At 36.9% G+C, this 11,574-nt stretch overlaps 1 protein-coding gene across 1 annotated transcript in view; it reads right to left on the bottom strand.

Annotated features, from left to right (window-relative positions):
• Positions 1–11,574, bottom strand: part of LOC306758664 (corticotropin-releasing factor receptor 2) — a gene marked incomplete at both ends in the record, with an annotated part of 49,226 nt that overhangs the window by 20,182 nt on the left and 17,470 nt on the right. The gene's annotated exons all lie outside the window — the stretch shown is intronic.

Below are 11,574 nucleotides of genomic sequence, written 5' to 3'. Positions count from 1 at the left end.
ATTTCAGTTAGGAAGCAGGAACTGGAGCAAAGCCGACTTATTACACGCATCTATGTCATAGGCCATGTGAGGGTATAAAGTTAAAGAGTAAGATGAATAAACATCCATCAAATTATGTTACTATCCATTTACAAAAACATCACATTTTTGTTAAACTGGACCCTGTTTACAAGCAAAATTCCAGAAATATGATCAATTTCCTAAAAGTACCATTCTATTACAAATATGATCAAAATAAATAATGACCAACCATGGAGACCCCCCTAAATTTGGAAGAAAGCCGTTAAAGTCATTCAAAATCTTTGAAATTTACAAGTTGAACATTATTGCAATAAATGAATGGTTTGATCGAAACAATATAATTTTTTTTATAATGAATCTGTTTAGGAAGAGTCCCAGTTTCACCATAAACTGTGAAAAAGGTTCGATACATACTAATCCAAGCTTTAATACAATGAATTGACAGTATTTTAGTACAGGTTTTTTTCTTGAGGCTTGAAATCAGTTGGGAACAATAACTACTGATCAGACTCTCACATTGTATTTTTTATAACAATTTTCATGTATTTTTAAATATACAAACTAGGAATGTTCTGATCCTATATTTTTCTGTCTGATACTAATTCTGATACCTGTGCTATTTTATTAAGAGGTCTATTAACTTTATAATCTAAATAAATATTATTTACTATAGACTTTGATTTATAATATTGTTGTTATCATTCAGTGTCTTAGCAGAAAAAGTTAATTGTTGTTTCCTTTTTGGCTTTTAGGGGTTGCCACAGCTAATCATTGCACAGTTGAATTGGCATGTTTTATGCCAGATGCCCTTGACGCAACCCTCTGCATTTATCCAGGCTTGGGACCAGCCCTCAGAGAACAACCATGTCCCCCTCGGGGCTGCAGCAGCGTAGGCGAGCAGGACTTGAGACCGAAAACCGTCAGGTCTCAAGACGAGCAGCTCTACCACCTGAGCCACTGCCACCTCTAGCATAATAAGTTCATTTAAATATAAATAAAAAAAATAAATAAAAGACTTCCTTCTCACACACACTCCCACCTCCTCTGGGTAGGGCAGGTGGCAGTTAATCTGTGTCAGTCCTGAACGCCTGAAGGTCCTATGCAATATCTCAGCTGTTCCTGGGACTTCAATCTTTAGGATGGAAAGCTCTGTTGGAGCCACTTCTTCAGTGTGATGGACACGGTCTTCAGTGCTGCTATGATTACTGATACTATTGTTGATTTCACTTTCCAGCCTTTCTTCAGATCTACTTTGAGCCCTTTTTATGTCTCATGTTTCTTGTGTTGTTTCTTCCTGATATTTTCATCATTGCAGATGGCTACTGTATATCTATCACCAAACCCACAGCATCGCTTCAGGGTCATGTTTTTGTAAATGTGTTCCAAATCTTGTAAAAGTGTTTTGTTAAAAGTGTAAAAGTGTTTCACTTCATATAATATTCTTTTGCCCTTCCTGGCCACCGTACCATGACCAGATTGATTATTGATGAATTCTTTTATTTCAAACAGTAATTAGATTATAACTCAAACTTAACAACAAGCAAACAAAATTAATAGGATGCAAAAAAATAAAAATCCAAGAAAGGAGTAATCTACATTTTCGAAAAAGAGAAGGAAGAAGTGTGAAACTTAGACTTAGACGAAACGTGTAAAATCGCTGCTGGCTGATCACACCCTGGCTTACCATCAAATATTAACACCTATTAATGGAAAAGCATGAATGAAATAATTTCTAAAAAGTTGAAAGTACTGTAACATATTGTAGGCTGTTGATTTGATAACAGCTGGAGCTGTTAGGTAAACTATTTATAATAGATCTTTAGATCTGTTCAATTTTGGCCAATGATGTTTTCTATTTCTCTTTCTACTGTTATAAATTGAAATTGAATAAAATATATATTTTCAGAGCTTGAGTTTACAATATTACGTATGAATTTATTATTTCATTCAGTAATCCACTAAAATCCATTTGAATTAAAACATTCTGAATTTTGTTGGCAAATATTCTATATACATTTATAAACTATTAGGGGTGGGAAAATTGAATTGATTTTTTTCTTCACAATTTTAAAATGGATTTTTTGTTAAAAAAAATTGATTTTTTTTAAATAAATACAATTATTGCACGATAACATTTATGTCATTTTTACTGTTGAACTTTTTACTTGTGCGCTTGGGCATTATAGCAGCAAAATGATGGTCTGGCTACTGTGTTGTTTTTTCCTCATTGAAATCAAGAAAAATGACAAGCAAAAAAAAAGTTTTATACATTTTTTTTTGTTTTTAACCTACAAAAATCAGCAATATTGGAGAATTGTGAGAATCGCAATTCAAATCAAATCGGCACCCAAAAATCGGAATCAAATCGAATCGGGACAAAAGCATATCGTCACACCCCTATAAACTATACATTGTAACTTTTTGTCTGTTCGCAGTAGCTTTCTTTTGTGAAATCATCTTGGTTTTTTTTTAAAAGAACTTGCCAGTGTTTGCTGTTGCTGTGGTTTTTATCTTGTCCTCTAAGGCAGAAAACTCTTCGTGCTCTTTCACTAAATTGCAACCCAAATGCTTATAGCAGCATACAGTTCATGCCTCCTGTGGAAACGTAAGCCCTGCATATTAGGCATGCCACTGTTTTGCTAGTGGGATCTTATGAGTAATAACATCAAACTGTTAGCATAATGCTAATGCTAAATGCTAGTAAAACCGTGGCTCACGTGCGGCTAGTTTTTTGCCTACCAACTCAAAACAATCCATGCAAGACTGTGTACCTTGCCGTGTCTGTGTGTGGTTGGGTTGGCAGGGAAAAAAAGAATCCTTATCCCTTTACTTTTGGCAGGATCTGTGAATATTTCTGATTCTAATAATGGTACATGCCCAACTCTAATCTAACCATGTGCATTAACTCAATCACTAACCATGCTCCTCCTTACCATAACTATAAGCAGTTGAGAGCAAAAGACTACAAAAAAGATTTAACAGGATGGGATTTAAACCCACAATCTCTTGTTTAAAACCCAGGGTTTTAATGCAGTCTGTATTGGACCCATGTCCATCAGCCTGCAAACGCTGGCAAATAAAGAATGTTCCTGTAGTGCAAACACAAGAGCAACCGAAAACAACACAATGGGGGGAAAAAAACTGCAAAAAATCCACCACGACATAAAACACTACTCAATCAGTCCAACAGTAAAACACTTAAAACCTGTTAGAAAAAATATTTTGATATCAATTCTATTACCAACCTTCTTTTTTTCCTCATTCATATTCATTTACTGTAGTTAGTATTGCATTTATAACTTATTCATTTGAATTATCGTCATATTGTTATTGTGACTTTTTGAGCTGAAACTTCAGTTACCTGGCCTGATTCCTATACTTCTCAGAATATATTTTATAATATTATGAATCGATTATTTTCAAATTCTTACAGAATATTTATATTTTGTGGTTTTTCTAACATCACATTTTGTGAATTTGCAGCAAGTGAACCTACCCTTTTACTTCTATTGGTGACTGCCCTTCCAAAAAGGGCAAACAACTATTGTTGTTGTTTTTTGCCTTGTCTGTCTTGTCCTCCAAAAAAAAAAAAAACCACCACCATGACAGATATTTTGGACCAAAACACAGAACTGTGCACACATTTGCAGCTTTGAATTAAATATAACAAATGAGAAGGGACACTCCGACTGCAGTTTCATGAAAAAAAAATCTGATTTTACTGTGTTAAGTTTCAACATTGTCTGTCTTCAATGAGCCAAACCTGTCATCCCTAACATTTCAACATGACTTCATTAACATGTTACTGCTCCAAAACCCTTGAGTAACCCAAGCCTGATACAATATAATGTGACAGTTGAACAACTTGACAATGAAAAATACAGTCCTGTCCTTGTCACATTCACTCTGTTGTACAGTACACTTAGTCAGAGGTACTGACCCCTGCCTCTCTGGCATTATCAACACACAGCATGGTTGCATCACCTAAAATAAATTCCTGGGACAATCATTCTTTGTATTGAATGCCAGGTTAGTGTTACATCACAAGCTATAAAGGCTTCATTAAGTTTTCAAACTGAATCTGCTAAGAGCTTTCTGACACCGGTGCTAAAATTTTTCAGTTCAGTTCAGTTCAATTTTATTTGAAAAGTACCATTTTACAACAGCATCATTTAAGTGCATTTTACAGACGCATCAATTCAAGCCAATCCATGATTAATAGCCTAGTTAAGGAAAACCAACAGATTGCAATGAATCTTGACTTTGATCCAGTCCCCCATCCTGAGCATGCATGAGGCAACATTTTTCTCAGATATATATGTATTAGGATGTACATGTCTTCAAGCAGTTGTCATCTTAGTCAGATGATGGAAAAACTGCCTTTCTGTCTTTCTTTGCAGTTGCTCTGGGTGAACTGAGCTGTTACCATTTATGAAATAAATTTTAAATGGTAAAAACAACAGTTCAGAAGAGTGGAAGTCTAACACATACTGAGCAAAGTGAAGCGAAAATTTCTATTCTGTGATCAAACCCCTCTGTGAAATCGATGCTCACTCATGGCTTCTATAAAGAGAACAGCCTGAGGAAAGGAGCAACTGAAAGGAGACACACATCTTTTTCTGTGTCATCCAGTGTTGTGCTGCACACAGGCTGGCATATTTCCACTGATGAAATTAGTTACCTACTTCTGCTGGGGATCCTTCTTTTACTTAAAAGATATACAGTATCTAAGAAGTGTAAGTGAGTTTAAATGTTGACAAAATGTTTCAATTTCACAAAAAAAAAAAAAAAAGAAATCAACAGTTGTAACAGAAAAGAGAGAAAATGCAACTTTTCTGTTTTCTTGGAGTCATTGTAAGTCTCAAAGTCATGCCCCTTCTCCATGTGTAGTGGCAGTCGGAGGTTCTGCCAACATGCTTCACCAGCTTTTGCAGCAGCTGGGTACACAATCTAACCATACAAGCAATGATTGACCTCTGCTGAGCAGATAAACAAAAGACAAGCAGGGTTATTGTAAAAGCCCTGGCAGCAAGAGTTGCTCACCCAAGCAGCAGCAGCTGGATCAATTTGATGCTTACATTGTACATCTGTGCAGCATGCGGCGCAGGGATTTTTTTCCCACTGTAAAGTTATATGAAAGGTAACCTCCTAAGCACAACTATTTTTGAAACTTTCACTTTAAAAGCATGTTGAGTATGTTCTATAAGGTCAAAATCTGGAGGCTTGGTGTACTGATGTTGTTGAACCCGCTCCAAAAAATTGTCAGCCGTGGTTCTCTTAAATGTGTGTCAAAAGAAACGATGCACACAGGTTTACTAGGTAGCTGATACAAAACATGTCAGTATTGGTTGCAATTCTGTAAGAACACACCACCAGATCCAGTATGGTTGGGTTCTTAACTAAGTCTGTGTAAAATTAGTTTGATGGGTTGTGAGTTGGCTTGGAGTGCAAGAAACAAGACAATCAAAGTTCTGCTATTCGGAATGGTGTGTGTTTTTCTTTTTGCATTTCTCTGTATATGCAATTTGCAATGATGGACTGTTGTCCCCTTTTCGGGATTCCAGGGTAACATGTAATGAAAGAGCTGAGGGAAAATCATACCACTGGACTATTTTTTAGGCTTTTTGACACATTTTTTGGTGAAAACTTGTTTTTCTTACCTGAATCACAGTTAAAAGCTAAAGTATTTACAATACAGCCTGAGGAAAATAAATGTTGGCTTAACTGGTTTTAACTGGTTTTGATCCTAAAACATTTAAACGTAGGCGCACTTACTTCAACGCTCCCTGATTATAATTCATGTGAGGTAACTATGAAATGACTTGCAATTATGTGTTTTGTGTGGCTCACTAGCAGAGTTGCCGCTCCTACCATGCATATTACATACTGCATGTATGGGGTGCCAAATCCTTTCTTATAGAATGGCAAAACATTATTCAGTGTTGCTGATGATTTATTAACCAAAATACACAGTTGTAGCCTTGTCAAGACAACCAAAGCTTCGCAAGCAGTTGCTAACAGCTCTAACATCTCACACAAAGGGTACGCATAAGCAGAACAGTCGTCCTTAACTTTGTGCCAATCACAAATCTTAAATGAATCGCGTCATAGTTTAATGCACTGAGATTTTTATGTTCACTGGCACTCTGTAATTGTCAGAACAGTAACACTTTCTTTTTTTTTTTTTTAGCAAAACTGATTTTGTTAAAACAACAACAATCTTAACATGAGTGTTACTGAGTTACATGCAATATGTTTTCCAGTCTTTTAAAATATCAACAGTTATGAAAGTTACTAATTATTTAAGATTAGCACGATTAAATCCTCTGCCTCCTCTCCTATCCCGCATTTAGAACACTAAAACTCATTTGTCATGGCTTAATTGAGTTTTATCTTTAAATGAGTTTTAAATAACATTTTTTAATTCAGCTGAGATATAATCTTTTCACAATACTACCATCACCCTCAAGATGGTTTAATCTGGTTTGGTGTTAAAAAAAAAAAAAAAAAAAAAAAAAAAAAACCTCCTAATAAGGACCAAACTACCTTTTCTTATGACCGCTTGAGGTGACATATTTTAAAACCATGAATATAGATGTCCAGTCTGCAGGGACAAATGTCTCATAAGAATGTATGCATTTGGCTTCATAAACATTCATACTTCTTTTCATCAAAGTGACATTCATTTTACTTATAAACCTTCACCAAACCTCAAAACCCCTGACATTTAAATCAGAATCTCCAATGACAAATCAGTAGAACAGCTGAAAACAAAAATAACTGTGGTCATGTGGGTTCAATATTCGATGAGAGTGACAGGATTAATGGTTTATACTAGGATCATGAAACAAGCCAGACATATTACTGGTGATGTGGTCTGGGTGCACCGTTTCAATAGGCAAAAAAAACAAAAACAAAGACTAGCTCATTCAAAGCATTTTTGGATAATAGCAGCAGGCAGCTGAAGGTTACAGACAGGACAAGAAAAACATAGTCCTTGTGGAGGTAGGGATCGTCTATGATTGATAACCTCATTACACTTTATATGATTCATTAAATCTCTGGAATCAACTAATAAGCAGGAGCACAGTGTACATACATACTTGACATAAGTATTAATGCCTTACTTGTGTATGCCCCATAGCATTGTATTACCATTAAAGACATGCGTGCATATAAATAACCCCTCTAGTAAAGCAATAACGAACCTGGGATGAATATGTTGTTACCAGATTAGCTCTGCAGATGTCTGAAAGGAAGTTTATTATGAAGACGAAAATCCAAAGTGAAAAGAAAGCAGCTGTTCTCAACTGGACTTGGATAGAAGGGACAGCTTTTGCTTGGGTTGCAGAGTAAGTCAGCTGGAAATGCTGGAGACACGGAGGGGAGGAATAGCACAGCATTCAACTGATATTTTCCCTTCAAGTCAACAATTTCTTCATAACAAAATATACAGATATCGAAGGTCGCAGAGGTCACTGCATGAACTGAAGATTATGCACAAAGCTGGCGAAAATGTCAAAGGCATCATGGATGGTGCAGTCTTTGATTTAAATGATAATAATCTAAGGCTGTTTTATTGCTGAAATATATTGCAAAAACAGAGGACTGAGGGAAAAGCAAATATTCAAGCCTTCCCACTATGGACTGGTATATTCACTACTCATAACAGTAAAAGGAACACAACTTAGATCTGGATGAATGAAATATTGTAGTTAAAAATCTTTATTCATCATAGTTTTTTGAGTCTGTGTGTGGCAGCAGTGGATGGAATGAGACATGATGTCCCAAAGGCACTCGATTGGATTCAGATCTGGTAAATGGGCAGATTAGTCCATATTATCAGTGCCTTTATCATGCAGGAACTTCTGACACACTCCAGTCATAGAAAGCTGAGCATGCAACAGAATAAACCCAGGTCCACTCTTGCAGCAATATGGTCTGACATTGGGTTGAGGTTCTTATTCTTGTACCACCTAGTGGTCACGGTACGCTGGGATAGCATAGTGAGGTCTGTACAGCTCTCAAAGGATATGCCTCCCTAGACCATCTCTGACCCACTGCCAAACTGATCATGCTGGAGGATGTAGCAGGCAGCAGAACATTCTCCACGGCGTCTCCAGACTCTTTCACATCTGTCACATGTGCTCAATGTGAACCTGCTTTCATCCATGAAGAGCACAGGGTGCCAATGGCCAATCTGCCAATCCTGGTGTTCTCTTGGAAATGCCAGTCGGACTGCATGGTGTCAGGCTGTGAACACAGGCCCCACTTGTGAACGTCGGGCCCTTATACCACCCCCCATGGAGTTCGTTTCTGACAGTTTGAGCAGAAACATGCACATTAAGGGCCTGCTCAAGGTCATTCTGAAACTCTCTGGCAGTGCTCCTTCTGTTCCTTCTTGCACAAACGAGCAGATAGCAGTCCTGCTGCTGGGTTGTTGTCCTCCTGTGGTCCCCTCCATGTCTCCTATATACTGGCTTGTCTTCTGGTGTCTCCTCCATGCTTCCCACACCATGCTGGGAGACACAGCAAACCTTCTTGCCACAGTGTACATGGATGCGCCATTAATGCAAATCTGGAGGGGCTTCACTTCCTGAGCCATTTCTATGGGCAATATACACCATCTCACGTTACCTACAGAGGGGAGGGCACCAAAAATTTGCCAAAAAGGTAAAGACAAGAAATTATCTGTGATCACTACCTGCAAGATTAATACTTTACAGGAGTTGTCTCGCTAATTGGCTCACATGTTCACCTGTACTCTGCTTTATTTGTACAACAGCAATTGAAATTTATTCATAATCAGTTTTACTTTCCAAAAGGAAAGATTGGTAACGTAGAAGTATGACTGATTTTAAGTTACATGTGTTCCCTTTATTCTGTTTTTATTTCTTTTTTGAAGTGTAATTTAAATGTCTTTTCTGTCAGCAACACTGATGTGTCTCCCCTTAAAAATATACCAGGAGCAGATTTTTTTTAAAGCATTATCTGTATAAAGAGGTTAGAAGGATGTTAGACAGAAAAATCTAAATGACTCGGAGGCAGGAGCCTTCAGCTTGAAACCCCTGAAGGATTATTTTTTAGGTCACTTCGATTTTATTTTTGGACTTTTGTTCTGCTTGTGAATATACTCTGTTACTCATTTGCGTTTCATTTACTGCTTGATATTGAGTTAGTTGACTCCTCTGTGGTCACCACCTGCAGTTTTATGACTTCATTTTCAAAATTGTCCACTGGAGATTTTTTATGTGGTTTCATCAATGGCTGCAACAGGTGATTTATGTTTTAGAAGTATTCACACTCAATCAGAAGGAAATGGAAAAACTGCTAAACTACAAACAGTAATTCAGGATAAGAGGATGTCAGAAAGCCAACATGCTCATGAAAAGACAATGACCAAACTAATTACATTTAATTTGAAAAAAGGCAGGAACTTCCTAAAAAAAAAATTGTAAACAGGTGATTAGAGAACCCTCTATTACCCCTTATCTATGACATTCCATCACAAGCAAACTTGAATCAATTAAATCAATAGAGCAGACATATCAGAGCCTTTGGGAAAAATGGAAGTTGCCATCTGTTGACTTTTAGCAGACTTAACAGCCACGCAATAGCTGCCAGTCTAGAACAGGACATGTGTCTGACCTTGTTTGGCTGCAAATAGCTGATGTAAAGCCTGGGAAGATGGACTTCCTATTTAAGAGGCCATGCATTTCTAAAGCTTACCCTAAAACAACTTCACATACCCAGCTAGAAGCACTGTGCAACTCACTAAGTATTATTCTTACACACTATATTATGTATTTCCACAAATGTGTTCATATTGATAACAAATTAAAGGTCACAGATTACTACAGTTTATATCTACATTTTCTAATAATAACTGTGTTTTGTGTGAAATTAATCACAAAATATAAACTTGGCAGTTATTTTAAATCACTTGTTTTAAATCTTGTTTTATAGCACAGCTGCACCACTGGTAGCAAAAGAAAATCTATATACTATACATAATATAAAGATATAAGACCAAGAAAGGATAGTTAATTAATGTAATTATGCTAAATCAATAGACTAATTATTGGGACAAAAGTGACAATCCTATCTAGAGACACTCTCAAATGCTAGAACTGATTTTGACTGGTTAACCAAATGAGACTTTCAACATCCAATTTGGAAAATTTTGTTCAACAAACAGTGATTCAGATATAAGTATTAGTATGTTCTTCACTGCACATATCTTATGAGTATCACACTATTAACAATTGGTGTGAAAGGGAGATTGGGTTGTTGTCAGTCTGTCTCCTCCTATTTAGCAGGGAACACTGAATCTCTTAAGAAGCTCTGAGTAATGACCACTGAAGCAGACAGATCAACAGAGCCTCAGGAAGAGACACTGGGTAATCTTTTCCTCACAGCTGTGTCTCTTAATCTTTCCCAGTTCTCACCATGCCCTCATGACATATTAGGTAAAAAATGCAAAGGCAAACACTTGCTTCCCTGTTTGCTGTCAAACTGCAACCCCTTGCAGCTATTATGAAGTCAGTTGGTGAGAGAAAATGAACGAAAAGCTGTGTACTCAGTCTTAGCCCTCTGGGGAGCTTACATGCTTAACATGGAGGATAGCGTGTCTGGATAATAAGAATACATTATCCAATACTATGCAACTAAAGAGCATGCCATCACATTTCATAAGTCGCTCATCCATTTCAAATTTGTAGCTGATCACTGAAATAACAAAAATGTTTTGTTTTTTTATACGTGTCTATTATTATTTAAATCAAACATTGTATTTGTACTCTGCAGAATTTGACCTGATAAAGTCATCAGATGAATTTCAAGAATTATTTTTCAAGGCAAAAAATATATAAACCTACATTGTTTCTAGACAATGAGTTGTGTAAATTACGTGTCAGAGCAATCAATGCAGTATTTTTTTTCCAATCAAGGAATATTGTCATCCATATAAAGTCTCCAAAGAAAGGGTTAGGGTTAGGGTTTGTGTCTCCATCCGACACAAATTGCTGCTGCTGAGGTTCTGATGAGAACTGGCAGGAGAGATAATATTTCTCCAGTTTAAATTTAGGACAGAATTTAACATTTTTCTCCTGGCATGTAAAGCTCTATGTGAGGAAGTGCAACTGTACGTCAACAATCTTGTAGTTCTTTATATTTTAACTCAGATTGCAGTTTTACCTGTGGTTCCTAGAGTTTTAAACTCATTTGACTGCAAGCTATTGCTATTGAGGAGAGCCCCGTATTGCCGGTATTTTCAAGCATTTTGGCACATCTTTCAGGATGACCAGAAGATTTAGTTTAGGGACTACAGATATTGAGTGCTGATTTGGCCAGGTGCATACAATTGGGGTGTTTTCGGGGTGTGCCTTCCCAACGCGTTGGGTGAGTGCTCAGGAGTGTGCACCCACAGGATGTCCAGACACACACACACACACACATACATTTTTAATATACAGAAACCGCAGAACTGCAAAGTATTGGCAGTGAACTTTTGGATTTGACTAGACTTTAAAAGACGTCTTTGGCAACCAGTGA

This window comes from Telmatherina bonti (assembly GCF_933228915.1).
Source record: "Telmatherina bonti genome assembly, chromosome: 7".
In the NCBI taxonomy this organism is placed as follows: Eukaryota; Metazoa; Chordata; class Actinopteri; order Atheriniformes; family Telmatherinidae; genus Telmatherina; species Telmatherina bonti.
This window is presented reverse-complemented; position numbering and strand designations above follow the sequence as displayed.